The sequence below is a fragment of the Sus scrofa genome, chromosome 7 (genome assembly GCF_054392235.1).
Source record: "Sus scrofa isolate SSC_HxYL_T2T_F1_AM1 chromosome 7, Sscrofa_HxYL_maternal_Yorkshire_Landrace_v2.0, whole genome shotgun sequence".
In the NCBI taxonomy this organism is placed as follows: Eukaryota; Metazoa; Chordata; class Mammalia; order Artiodactyla; family Suidae; genus Sus; species Sus scrofa.
This window is the reverse complement of record NC_139389.1, coordinates 50,296,753-50,313,431: the sequence shown is the minus strand read 5'-3', so window position 1 is coordinate 50,313,431 and position 16,679 is coordinate 50,296,753. Positions and strand designations below refer to the sequence as shown.

The window sequence follows — 16,679 nt, the reverse complement described above, 5'->3', positions numbered from 1 at the left end:
CCTATAGAAAAGAAGCAAACTCATGAACTTGGAGAACAGACTTGTGGTTGCCAAGGGGGAGGAATGGGTGAGTGGGATGGAATGGGATTTTGGGGTTAGTAGATGCAAATTATAGCATTTGGAGTGGATAAGCAATGAAATCCTGCTGTATAGCACAGGAACTATATTTAGTCACTTGTGATGGAATATGATGGCAGATAATGTGAGAAAAAGAATGTATAAACTTATGGCTGGGTCACTTTGCTATACGCACAAATTGACAGAACATCGTAAATCAACTATAATAGAAAAAATAAAAATTTTATACAAAAAAGAGATCATGATGGCTTGGAGTTCCTGTCATGGCTCATTGGAAATGAATCTGACTAGCATCCAGGAGGACACAGGTTCAATCCCTGGACTCACTCAGTGGGTTAAGGATCTGGCATTGCCGTTAGCTGTGATATAGGTCGCAGACGTGGGCTTGGATCTGATGTTGCTGTGGCTGTGGCGTAGGCCAGCTGCTATAACTCCACTTCAACCCCTGGCCTGGGAACCTCTGTATGCCATGGGGGCAGCCCTAAAAAGACAAACAAACAAACAAAAGAGACAGAGAATCTGACTGCAGTGGATTGGATTGCTACAGAGGTTCTGGTTTGATCCCTGGCCCAGCCCAGTGGGTTAAAGAAGCTGGTGTGGCTGAGGTTTCAGCTTGAATTCAATTCCTGGCCTGGGAACTTCCATATACCATTGGTGTGGCCATAAAAATATTTGAAAAAAAAGAGATAATGGGAGTTCCCGTCGTGGCGCAGTGGTTAACGAATCCGACTAGGAACCATGAGGTTGCGGGTTCAGTCCCTGCCCTTGCTCAGTGGGTTAAAGATCCGGCGTTGCCGTGAGCTGTGGTGTAGGTTGCAGACGCGGCTCGGATCCTGCGCTGTGGCTCTGGCGTAGGCCGGTGGCTACAGCTCCGATTCGACCCCTAGCCTGGGAACCTCCATATGCCACAGAAGCGGCCCAAAGAAATAGCAAAAAGACCCAAAAAAAAAAAAAAAAAAAAAAAGAGATAATGATGGTTCGATGAGAATGATAACAGTGGAGGTGGTAAGAAACGCCCACTTATGCACAAATATTGAAGGTAGAGCTCACAGGATTTGATAACAAAGTACTCAAGGAAGGACCCAAGGATGAGTCTTGGAGTTTTGGTCTGGGTGACCTGGAAGGATGGAGATGCCCTTTGCTGAGATGGGACAGACTGTTGGAAAAGCAAATTTGGGAGGAAAGAGCATGAATTTCGTTCTGGAGATGCTCAGCTCGAGAGCCTATGTAACATGGAAGTGGAGGTAGCAAGTGGGCAGTTGGATGTGGGGGTCAGGAGTGCAGGAACAAGAGTGACAGAGACAGACATTGGAAAGTCACCAGCACAAAGTTGGAAGCCATGAACCTGGTGGAGATCACCTGGGGACCAAGGGTCACCAGAGAAAGGTCCAAAAACTGAGCCATGGGGAGTTCCCATCGTGGCTCAGGGGAAACGAGTCTGACTAGCATCCATGAGGACGCAGGTTTGATTCCTGGCCTCACTCAGTGGGTTAAGGATCTGGTGTTGCTATGAGTTGTGCTGTAGGTCATAGACATGGCTTGGATCTGGTGTTGCTGTGGCTGTGGTGTAGGTCGGCGGCTACAGCTCCTATTTGACCCCTGGCCTGGGAACCTCCATATGCCATGGGTGTGGCCCCCAAAAGACAAACAAACAAACAACAACCAAAAAAACTTGAGCCATGGGACATGCCCATGCTAAGAAGAGAAACCATCCATGGAATGAAGTCAAGCAGTGGACCTTTTGTTTGCTTTTATTGATCACCTCGGTGATGCCAACACCATTTGAGGAACTGGGCATGCAATAAATAACACGAAGCCTAGTCCTCAGTTACAATCAATGCATTAAAATGATCACTTGAATGCAGCGCAGTACCTGCAGAAAGACACAGACCTGGTAGTGTGGGATCTGCGAGAAGGAACCTTTGGAGGGTCCTTGGAAGAAATCACATCTGCCCATGAACCGGAGATTAAAAGTTAGCCAGGTGAAAACGAGGAAAGGGCAGAGGCATGAAACAGCATGGAGCGTGCCAGGAAATACATGTTTATTTGGTGCTGACATTTCTACCTGAGCAAATCTCTAATGAGGTTATGCCTTCAAGTCCTAAGAGACGCCTCATGCTAATGCAAACATCAATAAGACGATGGGAAATTAGTTACTGTGGCTGTACCATTGCAGTCTGGTTAAAGAGGGCTCATCTTGCCACACCAACATCTTTACCGTCAAGAGAAGGGCTGGGAACTAGTCACTTATGGCTGCAACAGCGACAGGGCAGAGTCTTCCCATCAGCCGTGGAAACTGGGTTGCAGCCCAGACCATATGGTGGTTCCATTTTTCTATTTGTCTTTGTTTTCCTTGTAAAGTGAGTGCCAGGAGCACAGAGTGTTCCTAGCAACAAACGGGCCTGTGGGTGAGAGAAGGATTGCTCCTTGGGGAGGCAAAGGGACAGCCACCTTGACAACGCCTTGTCCCGTGTCAGAGTTGAAGGCTCCCCACCACCCAATGCAAACAGGAAAAAGACAGCATTTTCAAAGTAGCATTAACCCAGGAGCTGCCTCTGACAGCAGAGTGATTGCTACTGCAAGATGTATCCAAGTCAACTTCCCCCAGGTTGTTACCCTGTCTTTTTTTTTTTTTTTTTAATCTTATTTTGGCCACCCCAAGGCATATGGAGCTCCCATCCAGGGATCAGATCCAGGCTGCCGTTGCAACCTAAGCCACAGCTGCAGCAATGCAGAATCCTTAATCCACGTGTTCCGGGGATGGAACCTGTGTCCCTCTGCTCCCAAGAAGCCACCGTTCCCATTGCGCCACAGCAGGAGCTCCAGATTGTTACTCTTTTCTGAAGTATCAGGGTCTGCAAGGTCCTGGAGTGGCTGAACTCTGCCATCAGACATTCAGTTCTTCCTTGCATTACTTTCCAAAGCCATCAGCCTGCAGAGTTCTTTAAATGAATGTCCAGTTTCTTCGGAAGTTTTCTTCACTCCTTCCAACACGGCTGGTGTCATTCATCTATGTTTTGTTCTCTAAACTTGTTATTATTATTATTTTTTATCGAACTATAGTTGATTCACAATGTTGTGTTAGTTTTGGGTGTATAGCAAAGTGATTCAGTTACATGTATAAAAGAATATATATGTTCTTCTTATATATATATATAAAATAAGATATAACTTATAACCATATGAGTTATATATATAAAAGAATATATATATAACTGAATCACTTTGCAGCATATATATGTATGGAGAGAGATAACACACACACACACACATATGTTCTTTTTCAAATCCTTTTCCCTATGGGTTATTACAAAATATTGAGTAGAGTTCTCTGTGCTATACAGTAGGTCTCTATTGGTGATCTTTTTCATATATGGTAGTGTATATCTTTTAATCCCTACCTCCCTTTCCCCCTTGGTAATCATAAATTTGTTTGCTATGCCTGTCTCTTTCTGTTTTGTAAATGAGCTCATTTGTATCTCTTTTCTTTCTTTCTTTCTTTTTTTTTTTAGATTCCATATATTAGTGATCTCATATGATATTTGTCTCTATCTGGCTTACTTCACTTAGCACAATAATATGGGTCCATCCATGTTGCTGCAAATGGCATTATTCCATTCTTTTTTATGACCAAGTAATATTCCATTATGTATACATACCACATCTTTATCCTTTCATCTGTCAATGGACATTTAGTTTGCTGCAGTGTCCTGGCTATTATAAATAGTGCTGCAGTGCATATTGGGGTGCTTTTATTATTTTTTTTTTTGGCCATGCCCACAGATGTGGATGTTTCTGGGCCAGGGATCAGACCTTCTTCATAGCAGTGACCCGAACAACAACAGTGATAATGCTGGATCCTTAACCTGCTAGGCTGCCAGGGAACTCCCAAGGGTAGTATTTTATATAGAATCAGAAGATTTATTTTTCACAAGTGATCCACCACTGTACTATAGAAAACATAATTAGAACTGGATTAAATAATAAGGCTCTTTATTGTGCCTCTAACACTGAATCCAGAAGCAACTGACCTCTTGTCAAGCATACCCCAGGGTCCAGCAAGGAGAATGAGATCACTCTGTTTTGAACCAATCACGATGCACCTCCTGATGCATAGCCAGGCCCTGGCCTGGCAGCGAGGAGGAGGAAGTGGAGGCTGAGCTGTGGGGGGATCAGGCCAACCCCCGATAGCTCCCATGTCAGCACAGAGTACCCTCAAGGATAAAACTGGGAATCAGTACTGAGACGTAGAATAATACTATTTGAAGGTTCATGCTGTTTTGGCTAAAATGCTTCCCTTTTGTCCCTAGCCTGAGTGCTGCTTGTGGTTGTCGAAGCACCTGCAGGCTCTGGCTGGAAGGGAAGGCTGGCCAGGAGGGAGGAAGATGGGGTAGGACAGAGAAGGCAGGGGAGCCAGGAGGATTAAAGCCTAGGTCTCCAGTTCTGGCACTCTTCCTCTACGCCAGGCTTTTACCAGAGCCTCTAAAGCCTCAGCAGTAGGATTACGCTACTTTCACCCATCCTCAAACACAGTCGCAGCGAGGTCTTGTAATGTATACAAGGCTGCGTAAAGAGAACTCAATGGCTCTATGGTTTGAATGCCTACAGCCTGACTCCGGGGTCCTTGCACTGACCCATGGACCTGACACTAGGAGGCTTCCTCTCCATGAAAAGTGGGGACTGCTTGCCTCAGACTTACCTGGAGCCCTTACAATGCAGATTCCTGGGCTCCCAGCCAGGCCTCATTTATCAAACTTTCTGTGGATGGGGTAGGAAACTGAAGAGCATTCCCCGCACTGAAGTTTAAGAACCATTGGATGAACACCTGTTACTTCTCATCTAAGTTCTGACCTTGGGCAAGTTACTGCTGCTCCTTGGACCTCAGTTTTTTCACTTGTGAAATTATAATGTGTAGGTCACTTTCAGGCCCCCCCCCCCAAAAAAAAAAACAACTTTGATTGTAATTCATCTTTTTATTCTTTTTTTTTTTTTTGCTTTTTAGGTCTGCACTTGCAGCACATGGAAGTTCCTAGGCTAGGGGTCAAATCGGAGCCATAGCTGCCAGCCTACACCACAGCCACAGCAATGCCAGATCGGAGCCTTGTCTGCAACCTACAACACAGCTCGCGGCAATGCCAGGTCTTTAACCCACTGAGCGAGGCCAGGGATCGAACCTGCAACCTCATGGATACTAGTCGGATTTGTTCCCACTGCGCCACGATGGGAACTCCAGATACTAATTAACCTTTAAAGCCAACAAAGTGGAGTTACCCTGGTTGCTCAGCAAGTTAAGAGCCTGACAAGTATCCATGAGCATGCAGGTTCCATCCCCGGCCTTGCTTAGTGGGTTAAGGATCCAGGGTTGCTGCAAGCTGTGATGTAGGTCACAGATGTGGCTCAGATCCAGCGTTGCTGTGGCTGTGGTGTAGGCTGGTAGCTGGAGCTCTGATCTGACCCCTAGCCCAGGAAACTTCCATATGCCTTGGGTGTGACCTTAAAAAGAAAAAAAATAACAAATCCAGCAACCAGACTGCAGCCTGCCAACCTGTCTTTTTTCTGTGTATCCCCTTATCTTTAAATATTAGTGATATTGTATTGAGACAATTTTTAAAGTATTACAGAATTTGTAATGTGAAGCACAAATAATCACAGTTTCCCCAGAAATCTGGGAGAACTAGATGCCCTGGAACGTGACATTGTAAAGCCCAGGGCTAAGACTCAATGACTCCGCTAGATAGTCTCATGTTCAGGTTTCTTTATTTTCTGACGTCTCGGTGCTGCTAGAAATGGAACTCTTGAGAATTGCAGTTTTCTTTCCACACCGAAAATGCGGTCTAATTCAGTGGACATTTTTGCAGGTTGAAATCGGTCATCCCCCCTTGGCCATTAGCTAGAACCCATTGGGGGCTTGCTCTGGTTTCGTTTTCTGATCATTTTCTCTGGAGAAAGGAAAGCAAAGACGAGGGGCATTGGCCAAACAAGTCTGGCCACTCAGTGTCGAGGTTCTCAGATAAGAAGGATCTAAAGGACTTCCCATGGGCGTGAGGGAAGTTGCACACGCCATCTGGGGAAGAAGACCAGGAAATCCCTTCTTGTTTTCAAACAGCAGCGAGCCACCGGGGATGGCTCTGTGAGGCTCAGGGGGACCTCGGCGGGGAGGCGCTGGTCAGGGGGTGAAGCTGCACTCTGCTCAGAGCTGCCAGTCCTGCCTGACCCTCCCCAAGAGCCCTGCCTGGCTCTCCCTTCCCCGAGCATGAGGCCGAGGAGCAAACGGCCTTATAGCAGAGACCTGGAAGTTTGTTAGACATCTGATCCGCGCAGGAGCCAGACGGGGGACAACGGCGCTGGGCAGGTAACAGTCATTTCGCCCCCTGGGATCTGTCTCCCTTTGTAGCAAGACCTCAGGGGCCCTTAAGTCACTCTGACATGACTTTTTTTTGTGGCATCGTCCAGTTACCATCCCCTGCCCAGGTTTCTTTTATACAATAGCTGTGATGTGTGTTAGGCATGCAAAGCAGATGGGGTCAAGGGCTTTGTACCTGCAGCCTGTACGTCAAGTTGATGAGACTGTGTTTAATGAGACTGAGTGTCAGGAAGCTCGCGGAGACTCTTTCAGGATTCCCTCTATAATAAAGAGAGCTCTCCTTTCCTTTTTCTTTCTTTTCAAGGCATTTCCCCATCCGTGAGCCGGATAATAACAAAGAGACCAGGGCGCTCAGGAATTGCCGTGTGGCTGTTTCCAGGTCGGGCAGGCACGTTGTGGTTGGGCTGAGGATGGGGGAGCAACCCCTGGGTGTAGCTGGTGATGGGCTCAGTTATCCTAAGCCCCCAGGTGGTCCTTTAATGTCAAATGCAAGCTGCCATCTCCTACCCACGACTGAGGGAAAGGGGGTTCGCAAGGCAGCGTGAGAAGGAGGTCGGGAAAAGCGCTGGGATTGATTAGAGCAGGCAGGCTTCTTTGAGTGCTCTCGTTGCGAGGGAATGCCCTGTGTGGTTTGCTTAATCCACGTTTTTCTCGTACGTTGTAGAAAGCCAGGCCACGCCGCTTCACTGCAGCTCAGCTTTCCCTTCCTAAAGGGCTGATGCTCTGAAGCTTTCATTTTTGAATCACATACATCACACACGACTCTGTCGGTACCGTAATGGAATATGTCTACGAGTTTTTCAAGTCCTGCTCACCCCATGCACGTTCGTTGTTGGTTTTTTTTTTTTTTCTCTCTTCCCCAAAGTTATCCCATCAATCGTTTGCTGTGTATCTTGTCAGTTACATGACTTATTTTTCGACCTTCCAACTCTTAGGACAAGCCAGGGCACATAGAAGTACAAGAAATTCTCCTTGTCAGAGGCACGTATTGGTCTTTAATAACACCTTTCCCTCCCTGGAAGGAACAAATAATACCATGGAGAATGTGAACAGCTCTTTTATACTTAGAAACATCTGAAAGCGTTTTATTCATTTTCACTATTATTATTTTTGTGTGGGTTTTGGCTTTGGTAATGAATAACATTCATAATACATTTCCAGGGAGTAAAGTCTAGGTTTTTCAGGGAGCAGTTTGGGTTTCTCTCTTGAAAGCCATGAAAGGCATATTGTTCTGGGAAATAAAAGAAAAGAAAATGAACTAGATAGATAGATGGATGAAAGAGATGGATAGGTAGATAGATAAGTTGATAATGCCTTGAAAATTAACTAGATAGATATATGGATGGATGGATGGATGGATGGATGGATGGATAGATAGAGATAGCTGATAGCTGACCAGCTAGATTAAGTGGTTGGCTCTGGGAAGATGGGGAGAGGGTGGAAGAGACTCTTTTTTTTTACTTAATGGATAATAAATATGTTTAACAGATGAGTTCATTTTCTATTTCTTTTAGCTTTCTGTAAAAAGGTGGCCTTTTATTCAGCCCCACCCCCATACGTTGTTATAAGACACGTGAATAAGAAAAAAAATATCACTATGAACAAGTCGGTATGGGTCATGGAGAGAGGATTCAGGAAAGCAATATCAAACTAGAAAAATCACAAAATACTTTCAGCTGCATCTTGGTATTTTCTTGCCCTTTCTGAGCTTTCTGTATCCCAAACTAGAAGGTCAGGTGGCCCCGCTGATTTGGGACGTGGTGCTTTCTGGTCCCTCCTGCTAAATTTGCCTGCCTCGGTTCTTTCTCCAGAACATTTAATTGATCCTTTCACCCTACCACACGGTGTTAGCTCCCAGTAGGGACTTCCTCTTTCTTCACATCGCAGGTGAAGTAGGTTGCTTGTTCCCATTTTATGGAATTCAAAACGGAGAGGCTCAGAAGTTTCATTTTTTGCCCAGCATCACATGGTGAATCTTTAGGGGGCACTGAGATGCGACCAAGTCCAGATCTCTGGCTTTCCATAGAAAACCAACCTCATTCTTAGTCAATAATGTGAGGCTAAAAAGCATGCAGTATAGGGAATTCATCGTGGCTCAGCAGTTAACAAACTCAACCAGCGTGTTTAATCCCTGGCCTTGCTCAGTGGGTTAAGGATGTGGTGTGTGTAGGTCGCAGATGCGGCTCAGATCCCGCATTGCTGTGGCTGTGGTGTGGGCCGGTGGCAACAGCTCCGATTGGACCCCTTGGCTGGGAACCTCCATATGCCATGAGTGCATCCCTAAAAAGACAAAAATGACTAAAAAAAAAAAAAGTCATGCAGAATAGAGAATTAATGTGACTAGCTGGCTAGCTATCAGCTTTGTAGCCACATGGATGCCCAATTCTGCTGGAAGTCTGTAGAGAGATCAAGCTATTGCCTGATCTAGAATTTAGCAGATTCTAACACTTGTGGTCCAGAATCTTAAAAAAATAACAGTGCCCATACACTTCTCTGGAACAACTGAGACTGAATGTCTGGGAAAGGGGCCTCGGCATGGTTTTTGGTCTGTTTGTTTTGGTTTTTAAATCTCTGAAGTGACTCTTTTATGCAGTGAGGGTTGAGAACCGCTGCATCCTAACTGTTAAGAAATAAAGTCTAGGAGTTCCGACATGGCCCAGCAGTTAACGAACCCAACTAGCATCCATGAGGATATAGGTTTGATCCATGGCCTTACTCAGTGGGTGAAGGATCGATCCAGCGCTGCCATGAGCTGTGGTATAGGTCACAGACGAGGCTCAGATCCCGTCTTGCTGTGGCTTGTGGTGTAGGCTGGCAGCTACAGCTCTGATTTGACCTGGGAACCTCCCTATGCTGCGGGTGCGGCCATAAAAAGACAAAAGAAAAAAAAAAAGAGAGAGAGACAAACTCTAAATTGAGAAGCAGAAACAATGCCTGTTCTTGGAAGCGAGAAGCTGGGGCCAGAAGGACCAGCAACTATGAACATCAGGTATTAGGATTCTGGCTGCTGCTGTCAATGAGGGGAAGAGCCCCGTCTGAAGGAAGAGGCATCTCCAGCTCCCCAGACAATGGCCCTGCCTTTCCATTTTAAATTGGAACAACCCTAGTGGCCTCCCTGCAGGTTCATTGGTTCCCTGTGACTTGCAGAGTTTACAAAATTAGATGAAACATCCTAGGTAAACAGGATGTGCTCTCCTACTGCCAAGTGACTCTGTGGGGTGGGAATATCCATTTTCCTCAGTGTCGCTTTCATATGTTGTATCCCAATTCCAAGAAAAAGAAAATACTAATTACTCTTTGCAGGATTTGCCAACTTTCTGGATTGATCTGTAGGTGAATACACCATAAATCAGGGCTTTTTTTTTTTTTTTAATCTTCAGAGGGCTGCACCTGAGACATATGGAGGTTCCCAGGCTAGGGGTCCAATCAGAGCTGTAACCACTGGCCTACGCCAGAGCCACAGCAACACGAGATCCAAGCCACATCTGCAAACTACATACACCACAGCTCCCGGCAATGCTGGATCCTTAATCCACGGAGCAAAGCCAGGGATCGAACCTGCATCCTCTCGGATGCTAGTCGGGTTCACTAACTGCAGGGCCACGACAGGAACTCCAGGGCTGTTTTTTAAGCATTACGATGTGCCCCAGAACCTTCTTTCGGGTATTTCTCAGTAATAGTCCAAATTAGAACCAGTCATTGCTGTAGTCTTTGTCTCCTTTATAGGGAGCATTTGGGGGAGACCCTCAGTCTCAGTTTCCCTAGTGCCTGGAAGTTTCGACACAGAGTTGGTGCCCCAGGAAGGCTCTTTGAGTCAAATATCTGCATTGACTTTGCGCACACCATGAATTCACCAGTCATTTACCAGCTCAGCATTTCAGCTCCCACTGTATGATTTCGGATGGTTAAAATAATTGGAGTCTTGCCTATTTCTTAAAAGATAATCACAGGCATTCCTGTCGTGGCTCCGTGGGTTAAGAACCCGACATAGTGTCTGTGAGGATGCGGGTTCGATCCCTGGTCTCGCTCAGTGGGTTAGGGATCCAGCGTTGCCACAAGCTATTGTGTAGGTTGCAGACATATCTTGGATCCAGCGTTGCTGTGGCTCTGGTGTAAGCCAGCAGCTGCAGCTCCTATTCGACCCCTAGCCTGGAAACTTCCATATGCTGTAGGCGTGGCTATAAAAAGAAAAAGGAAAAAAAAAAAAGATAATCATAAAATTGAAACTTTAAAGTCACAGTTTAGTGGAAGCATTTATACTGATAGACATGCACAGAGCTATAGAATTACAAATCAGTGAGTCCTTTCCTTGAATTAGCTTTTACTTTTAATGGGAGACAAGGTACAGGCACTGGGAATTTTAACACTAAGAGATTATATTTACTGAGTACTTATGACATGCCAGGCGCTGTGTTCTGTGCTTTACCAAGATTAACTCATTTAATTCTTCCAGTAGTCCTAGACCTCAAGTACCATTATCATCCCTATATTATGGATGAAGAAACACCCAATTTTAAGTAAGCTGCCTGAGGTAGAGAAGCTGGGAAGTGGTGAAGTTGGGATTCCAGCTCAGGCTGTCTGATGGATGAGTCCATATGCCTCATTACCACGATATGCTAGAGAAGTCACAACAGGGCTGAAAAAGATCCACATGGCAGGGCCAGAGGAGGAGCTGAGGAGAGAAACGCAGTCTATTCCAGAGAAAGAAAAGAGGTAGCGTGCTAGAAAGAGTAACAATTCAGATTCGGCAACAGGCTTGGCTTCTTACCGTGGGACCTGGGTGTGTGTGATTCATCTGTAAAATGGGGATACTGATGTAACAATACAAGATATAGGAATTAAATGAGTCTAAGACCCGCAGAGCGCTTAGTCTAATGCCTGGCATGTAGGGAGGGCTTAATAAATGATAGCAGTTATTGTGATTATAAGTGAATGAATATGATCTGAAACAGGGAGTTCCCCAGTGGTCCAGTAATTAAGGATCTGGTGTTGTCACTGCTGTGGCACAGGTTCATTTCCTGGCCTGGGAACCTCTACATTCCATGAGCATAGCAAAAAAAAAAAAAAAAAAAAAAAAAAAAAAAAACTGAAATAATGAGTAAATCTCACAGAAAAGAAGAATGGGACAATTTCACTTGCCAAGAGTAGTGTGAAAAGAAGCTCAGAGGGGAGTTCCCGTCATGGCACAGTGGTTAGCAAATCCGACTAAGAACCATGAGGTTTCGGGTTCGATCCCTGGCCTCGATCAGTGGGTTAAGGATCTGGCGTTGCCGTGAGCTGTGGTGTAGGCTGCAGACGTGGCTCGGATACTGCGTTGCTGTGTCTGTGGCATAGGCCGGTGGCTACAGCTTTGATTAGACCCCTAGCCTGGGAGCCTACATATGCTACGGGTATGGCCCTAAAAAGACAAAAAGACCAAAACAAACAAACAAACAAACACACAAAAAAACTGTAGAAGTGGGCAAGCTCACTAAGAGAAAGGATGTCAAGAGAGATCATGCAAGATGGAACCAGAGATTCTCATACTAAGTGAAGTAAATCAGAAAGAGAAGGACAAATACCATATGATATCACTTACACGTAGAATCTAAACTGTGGCACAAATGAACCTATCTACAAAACAGAAGCAACTGGGAGTTTGGGATCAGTAGATACAAACTAGTGCATTTGGAATGGATGAGCAATGAGATTCTGTTAAATAGCACAGGGAACTACATCTGACCCCTTGTGATGGAACCTGATGGAGGATCATGTGAAGAAAAAAAGGCATATGGAAGTATAGTTGGATCACTTTGCTGTGCAGTAGAAATTGATGGAACATTGTAAATCAACTATAATTTAAAAATTAAAAAAAAAAACAGAAGCAGACTCACAGACATAGAGAACAGATTTGTGGTTGCCAAGTGGGGAGAGGGGGTTGGGAGAGAGATGGACTGGGAGTCTGGGCTTAGATGCAAACTATTAAACTCAGAATGGGTGGGCAATGAGGTCCTACCGTATAGCACAGGCAACTATATCCAGTCTCTTGGGATAGATCATGATGGAACATAGTATGCGAAAAATAATGTGATGTGTGTGTGTGTGACATATGACTGGGTCACTTTGCTGCACAGAAGAAACTGGCACCACATTGCAAATCAACTATACTTTTAACTTAAAAGCAAGAGAGCACGATCATTCAAAGACCCAGTAGAAGTTGGATGGGTCCACATGGACCCTTTTGGATGAAGAGGATGGACTCACAGGAGCTGGAAAGGGTGCAAAAGCTGGAGGAGGAGCAACCCCAGGGAGGAGAAGTGAGCATCTCAAAGCAGGGGCTCTACATGGTGTCAGAAACCAATGAGAAACCAGGCAGGATGCAGGCTAGGGAAGAACGTCACACTTAATTAATACTTTTCATAACGGGATGAGGACTCAAGTCAGACTATCTAGATGAAGGAAATCTTGGCATAGCCATGACCTCTCAGAATACTGTATTTTGTGGGCGGGGGTGGACTAATACTCTTTTCATTTTAAGTAGCACACACACTATTCTTTTTTTTTTTTTTTTTAATTTTTTGTCTTTTTTTGTTGTTGTTGCTATTTCTTGGGCCGCTCCCGCGGCATATGGAGGTTCCCAGGCTAGGGGTTGAGTCGGAGCTGTAGCCACCGGCCTACGCCAGAGCCACAGCAACGCGGGATCCGAGCCGCGTCTGCAACCTTCACCACAGCTCACGGCAACGCCGGATCGTTAACCCACTGAGCAAGGGCAGCGACCGAACCCGCAACCTCCTGGTTCCTAGTCGGATTCGTTAACCACTGCGCCACGACGGGAACTCCCACGCACTATTCTTAAAGTCTAAGGAAATGCCTGGGGGGGAGGGAGGGAAATGGAAAGAGAACTGAGGTCATTGGCCAAGGACCCCCGTGCCTGGTGTCAGGGAGATGGAGGGCTCAAGGATCAGGAAAGGAGGGAACCCAGAGGGCTAAGACGGCCCTGCCGATGATTAAAATGTTGGAATAGTCTAAACGGCTATTTACCACTAGTAAATGAAAAACAGCTTTTCCGCCCCTTACCCACCCAGCGGCTTACCTTGGACCTTCCCACAGAGCTCTCCATATCCAGCAATGAGGGCCCTGGGGTCCCTGCTCTTGCCCTGACCAGAGACTGCTCTGATTGGTCCACTATTGCTGTTATTAAAGTATTCGTTATTTGGAGTTCCCATTGTGGCGCAGTAGTTAATGAATCCGACTAGGAACCATGAGGTTGCAGGTTCGATCCCTGGCCTTGCTCAGTGGGTTAAGGATCCGGCATTGCCGTGAGCTGTGGTGTAGGCGGGCAGCTGCAGTTCCGATTAGACCCTTAGCCTGGGAACCTCCAGATGCCCTAGAAAAGGAAAAAAAAAAAAAAAAAAGACAAAAAAAATTCATTATTATTATTATTTTTGGCCAGACTTGGGCATGCAAAAATTCCCAGGCCACAGATGAAACCCAAGCGACAGCAGTGACAATGCCAAGCCCTTAATCCACTAGGCTACCAGGGAACTCTCGAAATACTTAATATCTTTACTCACCTCCCTCATAAAGAGCAAAAGAGCAGAACTGTAAGGCTTAGACCCACACCCAAGCTCTCAGAGACTGGATGCAGCCTGGCAGCCACGCCCAGGGCCACCCTGCACAGCAGCTGGAAGGCACCCCGGCATTGTTTTGCCGGGGCTTAGGGAAACCCCTCGGCGTGGTAAATGAAAGTAGCAAGATGGTTGAGATAAGAGCAGAGTTGGGAACTTGCTGTTTTCGTGGAGATGGCAATCTTTTGTTCAAAGGTTAAAATCCTGCAGTGATTTACACCAAGGGAAGAAGGATAAAAGGTTATCAAGGCCGCACACATGTGCCGTGTGTTTTGGAAACCTTGACCCCATTGTATACAAACAAACGTTCCTCTGTAATCTGATAGGACGGAGCCACCCTGATACAATGCAACCGCAGGCCCTCATTTTAAGGCAAGGGAAAATTGAATAGGAAAAAAAATTTTCAAGGCAGTTCTTCCATTGGTATTGTGTTTCGTGTTTGGGTTAAATAAATATTTAGCTCGTAGTCCTGCATGTGCGAGGGATCAAACAGCTCATCAGATAAGGTCAGCAAAGATAAGTCTTTATCACCTCTGCCGTGAAAAATACGGATCTCTGAAGGCAGGCTCTTAAAGGGGTCCTTAAGGGTTTTTAGTCTCTGTACTTCTGCAATTCAGGAGGAAGGTTTTTTGTTTTTCGCTTTTTTTCCTTTTACAGCTGCACCTGCGGCATATGGAAGTTCCTGGTCTAGGGGTTGAATCAGAGCTGCAGCTGCAGGCCTGTGCCACAGCCACAGCAACACCGGATCCAAGCCGCATCTTTGACCTGTGCAGCAGCTCCCAGCCAGGGATGTGTCAGATCCCTGGCAGATCCTTAACCCTCTGAGCAAGGCAGGGATCAAACCCTCATCCTTACTGAGCCACGGTGGCAACTCCTGGAGGAGGCATCCTGTCCTTATGGCAACCCTGAGCGAAGCATAATAATTTCAGTAAGATTTGCAATGAAAGTTCTGAATTTTGGTTCTACCATCCATCATCTGCCATCAAGAAGAACTCTGCTTTGAATTATTCTCCAGGAGCAGAATCATATATGTGCATATTTATTTTCCTTCTCTCACTTAGTCTCTATTTTGACCAGACCTGCCTGGCTCTGGCAGTTTGGCATATAGTATGTGCTCCAGAACATGCAGAAAAGGGCATAGAAGATAAAACCTTGGCTTCTTCCAAAGAATACCATAACCTGTCTAGTTAGTTAAAAGATACCATAACTATCTAGTTAGTCAGACTCAGGCCAATGGCTAACGAGACACAGGGCTTCCCTTGCTAGAGTCCTAGCCTGCAAGGCAGTTCTTCCTTTCCTAAAATAGAAAGCCATGCATATAACATCACCCTCTGTGCATGAGATGGAAACCAAACCATTTACCTATGGGAAAAATCTTCACTCTCTCACTTCCCACAGTCTGCAACTCTTCCCAGTGTGATTTCCACCCCGCTCCATGGTTCCAATGAGACCCCTTTTGATGGAATCATGTCTAAGAATGTATCATGTCTCCAAATCCAATGGGCAACCTCATATCTCCTCTTAGACTTCTCAGCACCACTGGACACCATTGACCATACTCTTCTTCTTCTGCTTCTTATTCTTATTCTCCTCCTCCTCCTCCTCCTTCTTCCCCTTCTCCTTCTTCCTCTGTCTCTCCTTCTTCTTTTTTTTTGGCCACCCCTGTGGCATATGGAAGTTTCTGGGCCAGGGATCATTTTTGAGCTGCAGTTGCTACCTACCCTATAGCTGCAGCAATGCCAATCCTTTAACTCACTCCACTGGGTCTGGGATTGAACCTGGGTCCTAGGGCTGCAGAGAAGCTTCTGACCCCATTGTGCCACCGCAGAAACTCCCAGAATCTTCGATTGTTGGAATTCCAGGGGCCTTGGTCCTGGGGGTTCCTCTCTACACTTCCTAATGAATCTCATGCACCTCTGTTGGTTGTTGGTTGTAGGTTGCCTGCTCCTCTACCAGCCCTATCTTATATCTATCTCCTATTTTCCTTTCAACATTTGAACCAATTTGGGCTGCTTGCAGCTCCTTGAATGTGCCATGTGTTTTCCTGCCACAGGACCTTTGCACATGATCTACTTTCTGCCTGGAACTCTCCTTCTCCTCTCCCTCAAACCTCCCCTTTGATTTTTAGCTAACTCCAACTCATCCTTCAGATTTCAGCTCAATTAAATTCTTTCTCTGAGCGACCTTCCTTCCTCAAATTCCCAAGGCTAGGTCATGCCCTTCTGTGAACAGACTTTATTTGAGAGTCGAGCACAGTGGTTAGATGGATGGGCTCTGGAGTAAGACTTCCTAGGTTCCCATTCTGGCTCTGCCACTTACCAGCGGTGGGATTTGGGGTAAATTATTCAAGCTCTCTGTGACTCAGTTACTTTGATATCATTCTATTAATTAATAGCATATGAAAACCACTTTATCAGGATTGTTGTAAAGATTAAAGAATTTCACACAGCCAGTGCTCAGGTCAGCACCTGCCATGTAAGTATTTGATAGATATTAGTATTCTGATGATTCTCTTTGGTAGCACCTTCACATTCACAGTTAAACAATGAATTGAATAATCGATTCTTTAATAATGCTCATCTACTCCACTGAGTAGACTCTAAGCTCCATGGAGTCGGGGACCATGCTCT

General features: G+C 45.7%; 1 protein-coding gene across 14 annotated transcripts in view; it reads left to right on the top strand.

Annotated features, from left to right (window-relative positions):
- The window catches only part of ADGRF5 (adhesion G protein-coupled receptor F5), a 129,456-nt gene that overhangs the window by 34,294 nt on the left and 78,483 nt on the right, over positions 1 to 16,679 (top strand). For 4 of the 14 annotated variants that reach the window (XM_084968308.1, XM_084968311.1, XM_084968301.1 and 1 more), the window contains exon 1: positions 6,179 to 6,430. The exons of 8 other annotated variants lie outside the window; for them this stretch is intronic. The gene's annotated coding sequence lies outside the window, so the exon portion shown is untranslated. Of the gene's footprint in view, positions 1 to 6,178; positions 6,431 to 6,746; positions 6,822 to 16,679 lie in introns of those variants that run through there. 2 more of the 14 variants (XM_084968309.1, XM_084968302.1) reach the window with 1 other exon arrangement.